Below are 15,392 nucleotides of genomic sequence, written 5' to 3' on the forward strand. Positions count from 1 at the left end.
CGAAGCATAGTACTTCGTGACAACATCAGGGTCTAGTACAATGGAAGCGCATGAGACTGCGCTTAAACGTCACAGGCACCGGAGGAGTTTGAAAACATCCAAAGGCCACACTGACCCTTCAAATAGGGGAAGACACAATACAGGCACGGGGTTGAAATGGGACTACTCCCATACCAAGATTTTGGGATCATTAGAGAAAGGTACTGATCAGCTGGGAAGTCACCAACACAACGAGCATGATGTGGGGGCAGCTAATATAGACCCTGCTCTAGGTCTGATATTAGAATCGATCAAGAAACATTGTGCAGAGAAACGGGCAGATAGGAAAAAAACAAGACATGACACTAAAGAACTTGAAGGCGCGATTCGAAAAACCTAGTGACAAATTTAAAAGTCATACTATTCAGAAAAGTACCAGCTTGTTGTAAAGAAATAACCTGGTGAGGGGTTGGCAAGAAAATGGGCACCTGTTAGGCAGTAGCAGCTGGTATTTAATGGCAGTAGGGGGATGGGTCACCGGGTAATGGGGAAGGGAATGAAGAAAGAAAAACATTTACCTGTCTGCTGTCTGCCGCTGCTACAGCCGCCTCCTCCTCTCCCTCTTTGCCCACTTGCAGGGCAGGAAGTACCTGGCTCCCAGCCTCCTGATAGCCAATCACAACGCTGCAATGCAGTGTTGTGATTGGTCTGAGTGTTGTAGATCGGCGCTCAGCTAGAGAATGGGAGGCTGGGCATGTTCTCCCTGCAAGCTATAATGCAGGCTGCATGGCGAACATGCAAAGTGTACATGACAGTTTGACTGGCCCGAGATGGCCGGCCAAAGCATCCTGCGCACTAGGAGTGGGCAAACCACTCCTCCCCTGCCCTGCTCTGTGAGCAGAGCAGCCCCAGACCTACCCAGCTGAGCAAGGGGAAAAATAAAAAGATAATTACAATGAGTTTTTATCATTTTATTTTTTCCTCTTTGACCTGCTCAGTGGGGAGTCACCCCTGCTGTTAGGGATGCTAAAAACATTAAGGCAGACAGGATCTATATAAAAAGTTTTGTCTGTTCTCTGTTGCTCTTTTTGTCCTGTTCTTCACCCTTATTTACAGTTCTCCCGAGAAGCTACATTTTTCTTTCATATAAGTTGCTTTTGGCTGTAGAAGCAAGAAATATAATTGAGACACAGCCTGAGCCAATTAGTGGTCCAAGGAATTACCTGGGCCAAAATCTTGTCCGATCACCTGAAAATAGCCCATCTATGTCTTACCAGAGAGTAAGGGTGAAATACTGCAGCCATCTTTAATTGATTCTGCAGGTGGCCTCTCACAAGCCGCTGCTTTATCCGACAGCAGTGCAGTCACATTCAGGTGCCGAGAAAATATAATAGTTGCAAGGGAGGTTTAATAACTGTAGGCCACTATAGTCAGGAAAAGTAAAAATACACTAAAATATTACAGCCAGCACAGAAGACACTTCAGCTCAGAAACATCAGAAGAATATAAACAAATCAGTTTCAAGAAGACGTTTATTTTACTAGAAAATTATCACAATATACAAATAAAAAAAAGTATCGGGTGAACAGCAGTCAACAAACATCCTTAGTATATTAGTTTTATCACTTGTACTCATACTGAATATGCTATTAGCTTTATTCAGCAACTGGAGAAATTAAACTGTGACCCAACCATCACTCAAACAAAACGCATGCATGCTTATTGTGTTACTTTTATACTTTAGCTAAACTAAATCGTTTGGGCCTTATTTGAAAGTAGCCCTTTAATCCTAGACCTTTTCTGATGGCTCCTATTCACGAATAAGTCTGCACAATTAGCGCTGACTGTTATGTGAAAGAGTTGAAGAGCTGGAACTGCAAAATGTTATCCTTTGGACAGTGGTAAATTGTTGCTTATCAATGAAACTTAAAAAAAAATTACTACTCTTGGCAGAAAAGTAGCAACATTTATTAACATCTTTAAAGTAACTGTAAGCCCAAAACAATAACATAAAACAAAGCTAAGTAACAACATGAAAAATAACAGCGCACAATTCATCACAAAACAACATAAATAAAAAAAACACAAGCACAACATAGCACAATCATACCACACAGCACCACCATAATACAAAGCACAACACAAACTAACAAAAAACAATTGCAAATTCGTTCTGCTGTGTTGTGTGTTGGTGTATTATTGTGCTGTGTTGATGTGCTTGCTTTATTTTGCTGTACACTATTGGTGTGTTGTTGTATTGTAAAGGAGAGTTTATGTATTGTCATTGGGGAGTCATTGTTTTGTTGTTTTTTTGCATTTTGTTGGTGCATTGTACTCTGTTTATGTGCTGTATGCTTGTTATGTTATTATAGTGTTGTGGTGTTGGTCTGTATTGCTGCTATTTTGGTGTTTTGTTGTGTTATCATGCCTTAGCTGTAGTTTGTCTGCTTAAATACGCACAGATATTCTTGTCACACATTACCACCTCTACAAACCTGCTTTCATAAGGAGGTGGTAAAAGTTATTTGCACCAAGCACTACTTTGCTTACTCCCAAGGAAGTTAATTAGAGTTAGCCCAAAATGGAGTGTTATCTGGTCCCTTGTGTAACAGTCACCATTTCTATGATATACTGTCATTGATTTAGAGGTGTGTAAATTAGTGTGAGTTTAAATTCCATGACAGTTTTGTGACATTACTCTTTTAGAGCTAGATGTGATTTACCAATATCTTGCATGACTTTTTTAAGTGAAGATACATCTCAATTAAAAAACGAAGGGGTATATTTGCAAGAACGTGTGCTAAACATCGCCAAAAATTATTAATGTAACTTTCCACACCAAAGCCTATCGCGGGAAAATAATCCTGTGTCAACGTGGAATTCACAACAAGGTGGTACCATGTGACAGTCTGGCGAAACCGCTGACAATGTCCGCAATAAAACCAGCTCGATGAAGACAAAAACACAAACCACAACACAAAAAAACCTGCGATGGGCCAAAGCGCGATGAGGAAATCAGCGATAAGCGGCGCTAGGCCTGCAATACACACCTGGTAAGCGGGAAAAATCACCATAAAAGTAGAATAAACACCCAAACACAAACTGACCAACACCCAAGCACCATGGAGGCAGCCAGAGCAGGCACAGAGGACGAGTGCAACCCCACAAGCACCCAAGACGACCAGCCCGGGACCTCGGGGACAGGGAAGGGCAAGGACAAGAAGAAAAGGAAGATGAAGTTTAGTCTGCAGGCGAACTGGATCATAGTCACAGAGGTGATGGAACACCATCAACAACTGTTCGTCACCTCCAACGTGTCATTGGGCACCAAAACTGAATATGGCTGGACATCGTGGACAAGGTGAATGCCGTCGGAGAGCACAAGAGGACAATGGACGAGGTCAAGAGGCGATGGAATGACATCAAGCGAAAGACCAAGGAGAAACTCGCACCCATCCAGAAGGCAGCAATGCAGACTGGAGGTGGAGGCCCAGCGCCACAGCTCGTGATGGATGACATGGAGGAGCTGGTGTCAATAGTCATTAGTGTGGATACTGTGGCCTGAGTCGGGGGACCAGACACTGCTCGACAGGACACAACACAACCGCAACAGGGTGAGTGACCACCCGGTACTGGGGGGACGGGCGGAGATAGCCACGATGGCACACATGCACAATCAAGCAGAGCACAGTGCACACCCTCAATGACTCTGGGTCATCACCCAGATCTATAGGTGGTCACAATGTACAATGCCATGCTGTCTGAATGTCAACATGTACCACGCGGCTACATACCTGTGGACACATTGCAATTCACCATCACCCCTTCACATTGCAGGGCCACCGTCAACACCCCCTGCAGAGCAGTCCCAGCCAATCTTCACTGATGATGAGGAGGACAACCACAGCATCAACGCACAAGCCCTCCTAGACATCATTGACATCATCCGCAACTCACCTCCAGGATCAGGTCTGCCCATTTGCATTGAGGAGACAGACACCCCCAAACCACCCAACAGGAGGCACCCACAGCCCCGACAGTCTCCCAAGACCCCCAGGAACAACACAGGGCCTTCCAACGCCGTGTGCTGGAAGCCCAGTGGGAAACAGCTGAGCAGGTGCGGTGGGGTTCGACTTCATCGCTACCAAACTGGACGCCATCCATGGGCGTCTAGGCACGCTCCATGGTCTCCAACGATCCCTGACTGACATTGCTGGAGTCCTGACGTGTAGAGAATAACACTTGTCTGCTCAGAGGGGCACCAGCGACACCAGCCGTGAGCTGGCACACATGCGGAGGCTCATGGAGGACATGATGTGGATGGAGGCGGAAAGGATGGCAGCCACCACTGCACACCAGTGAAATGTAGCTGGGATCTACCATGCCCTGCAGATCATCATCATGGCATTGCTGCCACAAGGCGTGGCACAGATGAATGCTGCTGCCCCCACACCATCCACATTTCTGCCCCCTGGTGTGCCATTGCCTCACAGTGTGGCAGACGTATCTACTCCGGCACCTGATGTGTCAGTGGCACACAGTGCCTCAGTCGGTACTGCAACACCCACAGGTGGGGCAGAGCACACATCCAGGGATGAGGACGTGGATGGGTTTGTGATCAGGAGGCACTAGCATTCATTTCCGCCACCTGGCCTGTTTCTGCTTGGTGCCGCACATGGCCCCATGGCCTTCCACTGACCCCCAATACACTCCGATGTACTCACCTTGGACAGCGACATGGACGGCCATATCCTTTTTGATGACTGAACCATGCCCAGAGCCCACGAGTCATTGTTGCAAGCCCTGCGCTGGTCTGGCGTATGGCAGGCCAGACCACTCCGCTTAAGCTCCGAGGAGGGGCCCTCATTGCTGCCCATCGCAGGCGTACTTGCTGGTGGTGTGCAGGTCACTGGTCTAGTTGTCAGCATGTCACAGCCACTTCCTGAGGGCAGGTTTGCACACACACCACACCCATCTGGCACAGGCATCACAGGCCATGTGACTCCGCCAACATAAGAGCCCGACGACGTCACATTCCCCTCTGCCGGTGGTGACTGGATGACGGACGCTCCACGGGTCTCAATCATAAAGGGCCCAAGAGTTGTTGGGCACAGGGTTAGTGGCACCTGAGGCCTTGCGGCCGTCACGGGCCTACCACCACGTGGCACTGACTGGGGTTTCACAGGGTTAGTGGCACCCGGAGCATTGCGGCCGTCACAGGCACCCCACCACGGGACGTGACTTTGGGTGCACTGAGGTAGAGGCACCTTAAGCTGCTCAGCGGGTGTGCAGCCTGCGATGATGCCCCGTCCCGGCGATCCGGACAACTCAGGTTTTATGTGCCCTGCTGGACCGCAGTGTAGGCCAGAGTCAGCAGGCAGCACGGGCCTACTGCCATGTGGCGTCGCTTCCGGGATCCCAGAGTTAGTGGCACCTATTGGGCTGAGCGGGTGTGCAGCCGGCGATGAGGCCGGGTGCACTGGTATGTCATCTGCCATGGACTAATCAAGACCCAGCACCAAACGTTAGACCTGGTGTCCTGCAGAGCGGGGTTGCATGGTGTGGAGGGTGCCATGTCCGCGGACCCAGGGCTTGTGGCTTGCAGCGGCACGTGGTGGGACCTCCTGTCTGCATGCCGGTAGCGGAAGGTGAGCAGTGAGGCCTGAGTGTACACGGGCAGGCATGCTCCGATGGGCGGTGGGAGGGGCTGGGTTGCCTCTATCTGGGTGTGCGTGGGCAGGCAGGCAATGTTGTCTTGAGCAATTGTGTGTATTGTGTCAATCATGTATCTGGGCTCTGTTTCAGATGACAGGTCTGTCTCAGATGTGTGACCTGGTGTACTGCTATACATACCGGTAAGTAGTTGGAGACACACTGGTGGCAGCAGGTGAGCAGTGTGGCCTGGGTGCACGGGGTCGGCACTCTCTCTCTCTCTCTCTCTCTCTCTCTTCCCCTCTCTTCTTCTCTCTCTCTCCCCCTATCTTTTTCACTCTCTCTCTCCCCCTCTCTTCTTCCCTCTTTCTCCCCCTCTCTTCCTCTCTCTCCTTCGCTCTCTCTCTGTCCTTTGATGTCCGCAGGACACACCTTCTCATCATGATTTTTGTCTTGCTGGTTGTGACCTACGTATTGTCCCGAAGGGAGCCACCATTTCATTTCAGTGTTCATTTTAATAAATTTTCATTTGTTGCTTCGAAAGTGAATGTGTGATGCTCATTTTTGTGACGACACATGCATGTTACCAATTGTCAATACACAAAGAAAAACAAAGCAGAAATGCCACTTAGCACATGCACATCCACCCCTTTCGTACGTCGGGAAGAATTTCTCAAAAAATAAGTAAACTGTAGTGCTCTCCAAGCATAAAGCCTTCCTCTGCCCGTAGGAGGCTGAAGCAACACCCAGAATGGGCAAGCCCTCTTGGGGTTTAACAATGAACTACACAAATGCTGAGGCACAAACAGAAGTCCAATACAGTGCAACTGGCTTTAGCCACTCAAATTAGCAAGAAGTCCATAGAACAGTCTTGTTTTTCCTTTGTATATCCTTTATTCCATATCAAGCACGGTTTTCATGTCATCTTAAACAGGCAGCCGACATGTGTTTAGTCCGAAAGGACTTTCTCAAGGCTAAACACGAAAGTAGACCAATATGTATTAAGGAATTCTTTGTCCATGTTAAAATGTGTACCACCCGCGTTGAAGGTGTGACACCTGTAGCAACGAGAGTCGGAAGTATCCTCTCTAACTACACTTCCATCCACGATCAGAGGTCTTGATAAACCTGCAAGAGTAAGCAATCTTGTCGCGCGTAGTCCTGATGTAAAACGAAAAAAAAAATGAGTGGCTAAAGCCAGTTGCACTTCTTCATGTCACCAGTTGTGATTGTGCGACATCAAGCGGATTATTCTGTTAAGGTGTAGCTGATGTGGCATGTCTTTGGTCGGGGGGTGCCGGGGAGAAGGGGTCCTGGGGGTGGTGGCGACGGGTGTTGTTGCCCTTTCGGCCTTCCGGGCTGCATGTTCAGTTGCCCGGGTGTATCTGTTGTTCTTCAGGTGTGGCTCTGGGCTGGGCTGGGCTCCCTTTTGTGGTGCAGGCTGTGGTCCGACTTTGCACCAGGTGAGAGCTAACGCGCCTTATCGCCTGTTTTGTGTTCTTATCACAGTTCTGGCTGGTGAATGTTGTGGAGTGGTGTTGTCGCGGCTTTTAGCACGGGAACGCCTACTCTGCATCTCATTAGCGATATTTGCGGGGGTCATCTGTGGCGATGTTTTTGCAACTGCTATTGCGGGTAAACTGGTGCTGTGGAATGTTAACACCAGCTTGTGATTGGGGCGATAAGTTTATCGCACCTTTGGCTGCCATAAAGTGCCGTTAACTCGGTGATAGATCCTTGTGAATATCCCCCGAAATCTTGCTAGATAGTCCCATGAGAGTTGTTCAAGCAAAAAATATCTCACTGTGAGACATTTTCTGTTCCAACCTGTCTCCCAGTAATGTCCTGCAAGATTATTTTACGTGAAGCGCACAGTACATAATGTAAACATTTTAAAAATTCAGGAATTTTTCAAAGCTCCCCAGCGTGATTAAAATTTCACCCAGATCCACAAGGATTGTTTCCTCAGGATGAGAACTCCTCAGTGTATATGTCATATATATAACTGTTGACAATATCCTTTCATATAGAATGCTGTAGAATGTACACATATTTACACGTGTTATTTAAAAGTTCTATGCACATTTCACTGTCAGAAGATACTGGCATACATCTAATATGAAAATTACATTGAGATCAGCTTGGGTATTAACATATTTCTGCCCACGTAGAAAGGGTGGTTGGTCTTTCCTTTGCTCTCCTTATTTATTTGTATCTGATTCACATTTAGCATAAGCACTGACAGTGCCAATAGGCCAGGCTTGTGAATGAAAGTGCCTTGTGTGTCATTGATGGGTTTAGGCTCTCAATGAGTCATCATACATGCTCTGTCACTCATCTTTTCACTCATGCACTGATTCATCAATCTACTGACTTGCACACACAAACTCGACAGCATATGCAAGTTAAATTAAAAGAATACAAGTAGAAAATCAAAACAAACGTGGCAGGGTAAATGCTTGTAATAACAAGCCTGAACATAGCAGGGAGTGTCCATCTTTCAAAGGTATTGTAATGAATGTATCAATAGCTACCCATGCATTTTGAATTGTGCATAAATTGGCAACCGTCAGGTATACATCTATAAAATTACAAACAAGTACAAATTAGTAAATAATTACAGCTGGCTAAACAATATGCAACCCCTCTCAATAGTGCCTAACAAGAAACGTCTCAGTGAGATTCTACTGCCAGAGCTAGTCAGTGTGGGTGACTAGTACCATAAAACCTTCTTCTACTATGGTAATCTGTGAGATTGCATGTAACAAAATACCTTTCTGTTGCCTTGTCACATAATGTGATAACAATCCCTATTTGAGGGCTTTTGGTTTTACCATTTACTTTTCACAATAAATAGCTAGGCATACTGCCATTGACATAATTTTCCATAATTAACAGGCCAGACCCATAGCATCGGGCATAACATTTCCCTGCACACCAATCAGGCCTATGCAGTTATCATTGGCTTGCAACCATAACCAACTCAGGCCTGCAGTTTTGAGCCTAAGCCTTTCCACAAGGCACCATCAGACACACAGTCATACAATTAGAAAGGTATAAACAATTATAGTTGGCTGAGCAAAATACTATCTCTCCTGATATGGTCTAATAAACAGCATCACAGAACAAATCTAGTATATCTACGGTGTGTCATACTGGGTGACAAACTCATAAACCATAACCTACTACTGTAATCTTTGAGATTCCATACTGTGAGAAGGTGGCCTGATATATGCTGTCCACTAGTTCTAGTGGGCACCCTGTATCAGTCCAAACAACCCCTTATGGTGATAGGTTAAAGACAACCTTTATTGAAAGCTATCCTAGTAGTAGCTATGGAGAGCAGCCTTCAGGCTAAGTGTTGAAGGAATGTAAAGCAGCTTGTTTTACCAGTCTATAATCTCTTGAATGACCAAATGAAAAGACAACCACACCAGGTATATATTCAAACTATATGTATTTAGGTTAAAACACACCCCTCTAGTCTCTTTATGAGACTGGAGTTCGAAGTACTTAGTTTACAAGTCACAATACACGTTTGGGCCCTAGGGGTGTACCAAACCATAAACCAAAAAAGTGGTATAAGAACCACGACTGGAATAAACACTAGGCCTATAGCCTGTAGAATTGCTGGGACCCCAAGGAACCACCCAAGGTAGTGACACAGGAGACCCACGGGCACTGTATGCAGTGTGTAAACACAACCGCGGGCTCCCGTTATCTTCTATGGACAATGTCGCGGTTGGAAATTTAAAGATTAGGGACACTTCTAATCGAGTCAGGACCAAACCCTTTTGGACTTGTGAAGTTCTAGGGCTAGCACCCACAAGAGCACTGGAGTACTCGAGTTACCTCACCCAGGGAAGCCGGGTGAATAGGTGTCTTTTGGTGTCGGGTTGCGTCGTCGATTTCAATGGGAGCCTGCAAAGAACTGCTGCTGCCGTGAAGAGGAGAAGTGTCCGAAGCGATCCAAGCCTGGATCTAGGATGGAAGGAACCTGAAAGCAGAGGGGACAGAGTCTGGGTCACTAGCCAGTTACCAAGGGCAGGATGGACCAATGCCCACAGAAGTCAGGTGCTTCAGGTGAGTTGATGGGTGTCTTGACTCTTCAGCCACGAGGTCCAGGAGGCATTGATGAAGTCCATGAGCTGGATTCAAGCTGTCCCACAAAGTCTGTTGAGTGCTGCGGTGTCGGCGACCAGAATGGACCCAACAAGCCTTGGCAACGGCAAGTCACTGGAATTTAGAGAAAGGACTGCGGTACAGACCAGCAAGGTCTGAGGGACTCACCCAGCAAGGGTAAGTCAGGGCACATCTGGAGCAACCAGGAAAGCACAAGCAGAAAAGAAGTTGCCTTCGTGGAGACCTGCTAGCCAACGGGCTATTGATCGCGAAGGAGCCTCAAGCGGTCACACTTGAAGCTGGCCCACGGGTCACTCGTGGAGTGGAGGCCAACAATCATCAGTGCAGGAGGTGCTCAAGGATGGGGCTACTTGGAGCCCAAAGCACAACTTCGAGGAAGGCCAGGAAGATAGTGTTGCTGCAAAAGTTCACAGTGTCCAGGGGTCGCGGTTTCACGTCACCCATGATAGCCACGGGCCTCAGCTTTGCTGTGGACTCAGGGTAGCCTCGGGGAAGTCTGGAAATCTACCTCTGGTAATGCAAAAACTTCAGTGTCCAACAGGAGCTTCAGCGATGCAGTCCAGTCAGTTGCTTCTTTGGTGCCTGCCAAGCAGGGGAGTCACTCCTTGACCCCAAGGGAGATTTCTTCAGTCTTCTAGTCAGGATAGAACATTGAAGGTCCAGGATATATGTAGCAGAGTTTTGTCCAGGGTAATCTAAAGTCCTAGGGACTGGATTTCTATACTTATAGTAAGTTTAGGGGATGGGCTAACTCTGAGGCCCCACCTATGGGTGGGCTTGGAAAGAGGGGTGGTTACACCCATTTCCTTTGTCCAGTTTTGCGCCAGAGCAGGGGCAGGTAGCCCCTGCAACCAGTTTGAACTGGACTATGCACAGAGACACCAAGTGTGCCCCCAGTGCAGGACTTCAAAGCACCAGAGAGTGCTCCCGCCCAGCCCCAATACACATCTGGCTGTCTGGGGAGGTGGTTACACCTCTCCTCGACAGGAAACCTATTGTCCAGACCTCCCCTGCCGGAGTTTTGGTCAGCAGTAGGAGGCCAGACCCGTGTCTGCGGCAGAGGCATCCATTTTGTGATGCCAGGGCTCAAGAAAGTCCTACCGGGTTTAGCCAGTGTGAACATGTCTCTCCCTCTAGAAGGGTGGAATGTTACACCCGCCGCCAGAACTGGCAGGGGGAGGTAGTATTCCAAAGCGTTTGACACCAAACACGACATGTTTTGATGCAGCCATTCCAAAGTTAGCATTTACCGCGAGGTTATAATGCACTTAAGAGGATATGGTATGGCTGTATCACAGAAAAGCCATAAGGAAGTATTTCCGAAAGCTGCAGAGGGGCTTAGCTCATGCTTGGGCACCCTCTCACATAAAACCAAGCACTCTGCCTTCAGGATTGTTAAGGCCTGCCATAGGAGTGGCTTATAGGTTTATATGTGTCTGTATATATGTGTGGATATAGGTAGCCAATACCACTGTAAGGGGTGCAAGCACACCCTTACCCAGGCTGCAGTAGCAGACCTGTGGTGCCATTTTGGAGTGCTTCCCAGGGGTGGCATAATACATGCTGCAGCCCCTGGTAGGCCTCTGAGGTACCTATGCCCTAGGTACATAGTATACCATTTACAAGGGGCTTATAAGGCACTCCCGAATCCAATTAGATATGTACCTAATTTACATGCGCCCATTTTACAGAGAAAGCAGATAGACTGGGGCCCTGAATAGCAGGATCCTAGTCCAACTAAGTCATAAACCAGCAAAACACCAGGAAAAAAGTGGGGGCAACCATATAGTCAGATTCCACCTTCCTACACATACCTAAAGGTTTAATCTACTTTGAAAAACACCAAATATAAAGATAAACATAAAGTCAATGGGTATGTTCAATCACTGCACACCAGTTATATTATTCAGAGCTGATATTGGCAAACTAATTCTAGCCAAGTATGGCATAGTAAGGAATGGTACTGAAACAAATGTTCACATACTGGACAGTACTATGCATATATGTAAAGCTGTGTGTGGTTTATTAAAAAAGAGACTGCAGGTAGCACATGGAATGTCAAATGCCGTTCCTGGGATTTTGTCAGACACATTAGTATCCTATGTTTTTTTCATTTTGACCTGCTGGGTTGAGTATGCTCATTTTCTTGATGAGGACAGCCAATTTCTCTATAGCATCCTAATCCACAAAGAGTCTGCTTTGAAAGTAAGACTCATGAAGCACTACAGCTGTTTGGAGCAAATTTCACTCTTGAATACGTTTTCCAAGGAATCGAAGGCGTACTCATGGATAACTGTACAAGTCATTCATTTCCATTAGGACTCACAAGTGCAAATGTAAGCAGCCTAAACTTACACAAGCTGGAAAATTAAAAATTCTGAAATTTGGAGTATAAGTTAATTTGCACCATTAACGTTTTTCTGTTTATTTAAGAGAAAAATTTCAGAAATTATATCTTATCTTCCTTACCAAAATTGGCTTAGTTGAACCTACTTGAAGGACCAATATCAAAAATATTTACTCACTTTAAAATAATGAACAATACATGATATCCGACATCAAGCAATACCCTAACTTGGACCAGTTGAAATGTGCAACTCTATATGGCAAACTTTTACATACCATAACTATAAATATTTTTTATTCTTTCTTCAGAACTGGGGCAATATTAATATAGGAATGTCCAATCTGGGATTACAGCACATTCAACCCAGCAATCATTCCATTTAAACCCAATCTTGATATTCCATTAGTCGTTTTCAGAGACTATTCGGAGGGACATGGGGCAAGCTAAGGCTACATGGTCTCAAACATAGGGTTTGAAGTAATTTGTCTCTGATGTCTTGGGGTGCGTCCGTGAGAGATCTCAGCAAACTGGGCCATGTGCAACCCCTTCTGCATTTTGACTTTCATTAGTAGTGATGGAGAGCAGTCACAGGCTTCTCAGGGAGGTACGATGGGGGTGCTCAAACTCAGAGTACAACAATCATGCAACTCAATAAAAGAATGTCCAGCCCAGTGCTTATCTTTATAGAAAGTAAAGTACTTTAATACAAACTGGAATGTAATGCTACACATGACTCAAAGAGGATGCTTTTTAGCTTCTTTAGGTGCTAGTCAGACAGAGCTGCTTCCCACTTACTTACTACTTCCCTCCATCAAGGATCTTGCCCTCCCAGATCATGCTTGCCTCCTGCTATAAGGTATACGGTAGTAACATGATTACATCTCCGATGCAGTCTCTGTCACTCACAGATAGGAATGCTCAGCTCTCACAATCACTTTTCACAGCCTTACCTCTCAGCAGTGGAATAGTCTTGGTGGATCAGCTCAGCTGCCCGGCTCTTGGTTGTGTTTGCATCCTCTCAACGGAAAGGTTATGAACCAGCTGGAAACTCTCGTGGATTTCATGCTTTGTCCACTTCGCCCACACTTGATAGTGAACCTGTCATACGCAGATGAAGTAGTCATGGCTTGAATTGATTCCAGTTGGACCAAAAGCAAGCGTCTCTTAATGTTGGGATCTCAGGTACAGGCCCACGCCTGAGCCAGCAGGTCCTTTATTGGCCCATTATCAGGCCAGATGACATCAGGCATGTGCACCTCTACTTTCTTGTCCTCATTTTAACAAACAAAGCCCTACATGGGCCATGTATAACAGGCAGTTGCAGCACCCTCACTGGCTGGTTAATTTGGGCAGTTGTTGCCATGCGCAGGTTTATCAACATGCTACAGACAGATCACAATGTTTTGTTTGTAGCAGCCACCCACAGGTCAATCACAACTCGAGCAGGGTCAACCTTTTGCAACCTGAATCATCAGGTGCATGTTGTGTCCATGAGCAGGCCAAATTTAGCATTCAATCTCTGTCCCAACCAGTCCTCAGCAATTATGATCACATATTCGCAAACCCACAAGAAACTGATGCAGAGACTACTGCAGAGCAGGAAGTCTCTCTCCCTAGTGCTCTGTTGTGGATTAGAGGTGTGCGAAATTCATATAATTTGCTTTCACGAAATGACATGAAATCTCTGGAAAATTATGCAAAATTACATGTAGTTGCACAGAATGCAAACCAGTCATTTAACCCTATAGGTTAGTGCAAAAAGTGTCCATGTGTCAATTTTTTAATGGAGGAAGCATTTTGCGATAAAATTACACCATGAAAAAACACAAGTGGGGTGAGCAACAGCCGCTTGCGTTCTTGCAGTTTGTGTTGTTTCCGCGCGCTCATAGTAAAAGTTTATTGAGAATGGCGTATGATTAGGAAACGTGGCATACTGGCATCATTTCAGGACTTTTGCCTAGCAAGTATAGCATGAAAGTCCCAAAATTACGTGGATTATGCAGCTGTAATTCAAATTTTGCCTGGGTTTATTTTGGGTGTCCCACTAACAACTGGGGCATGATGCACCTTGGTGCGCCTGGACAGAGATTCCTCCTGCAGGGTTGAAAAGCACCTTCCCTCCCACAGTAGCAGGAAAGCTTCTGGAAGCTTTTAAACAATTACACAGCTCTTCTAGGAAGGGATCCATACTCATGTGATATCACCTCACCTCTGGGAGACTGGCTGTCAAGCAGACACTAGCCCTGGTTCCACAACAGTCCTGTGTGTACTCTGGGTGGCACTCCCTTCCTTGGCCATAGAGGACTTGGAACAGGAACAAGTTGAGTTCCACTTTTATAAACCACATCAGGCACGGGATCCACTGTCTACAACTGTAGAACTGGTTTGAGGCAGTTCTCGATTCCAGTGTACTTGCCAGACTGCCCACCAGACACATCCTTGTGTAGAGTGATGCTTTTCACAGCAAGTTAGTCTCGAAAATGAAATCCCCGCAACAGAGGCACAATGCGGTTTGAAGCTGCTGCACCTGGCTGTCATCAGCCAAACGGAAGCAGTAAACAGGGAACAACAAAAAAACAGGCCTCCCCTTATAAAACACAGTCTGAAGTTCCATCCCTCTCTCTTACAGTCCGCCAAATTACGTTGTTCAGAAGGACTAATCAGCAGCTCCTTGCTAGATAGACATGATTGTGCTTCTAAAGGAGACCTGTCTCCCCTCCCCTCACTTCAATGTCTACTTATCATCCTGCAAGCTTCAGGAAAATGGCCAATACGCTTCCAAGGTCTGGGAAAAGTATTCTCCCTCCCATCTTGTACAAAGACCAGATCAGGGGTATCCAAAATGGATCCCACATGCCTCCATTACTTTGGCTACTCACACACACCATGCATGCACCATGTAGACAACATACCCAACATGGGTTTAGGAAGTGAGCCCATGTATCTAGGCAAACACATTAAAGCAGAACTGTACAAGTGTGTGATATAAGGACCCACTCAAGTGTAAGAGACATAAAGGTCTAGATTCACTATGGATTCATAAAACAAGTTACACTGCCACCACCATTCTATGTGGTGTACTTGACATGAGGACAGTAATCCACTGTCTATCTATGAGGGCACGCTTGGGCCAGCTCTCCATCTCCAGGTTTAGGACCGACGCAGGTCAAGGAGCATACTTAGTACTCTCCCTACACACTAGATTAGTGCAACAATTTTAGACCTGGTATTCTTAATGTGGTTTTCCCTGACTTTTTTGCCTTCTGACCTC

This window comes from Triturus cristatus, chromosome 8 (assembly GCF_964204655.1).
Source record: "Triturus cristatus chromosome 8, aTriCri1.1, whole genome shotgun sequence".
NCBI lineage: Eukaryota > Metazoa > Chordata > Amphibia > Caudata > Salamandridae > Triturus > Triturus cristatus.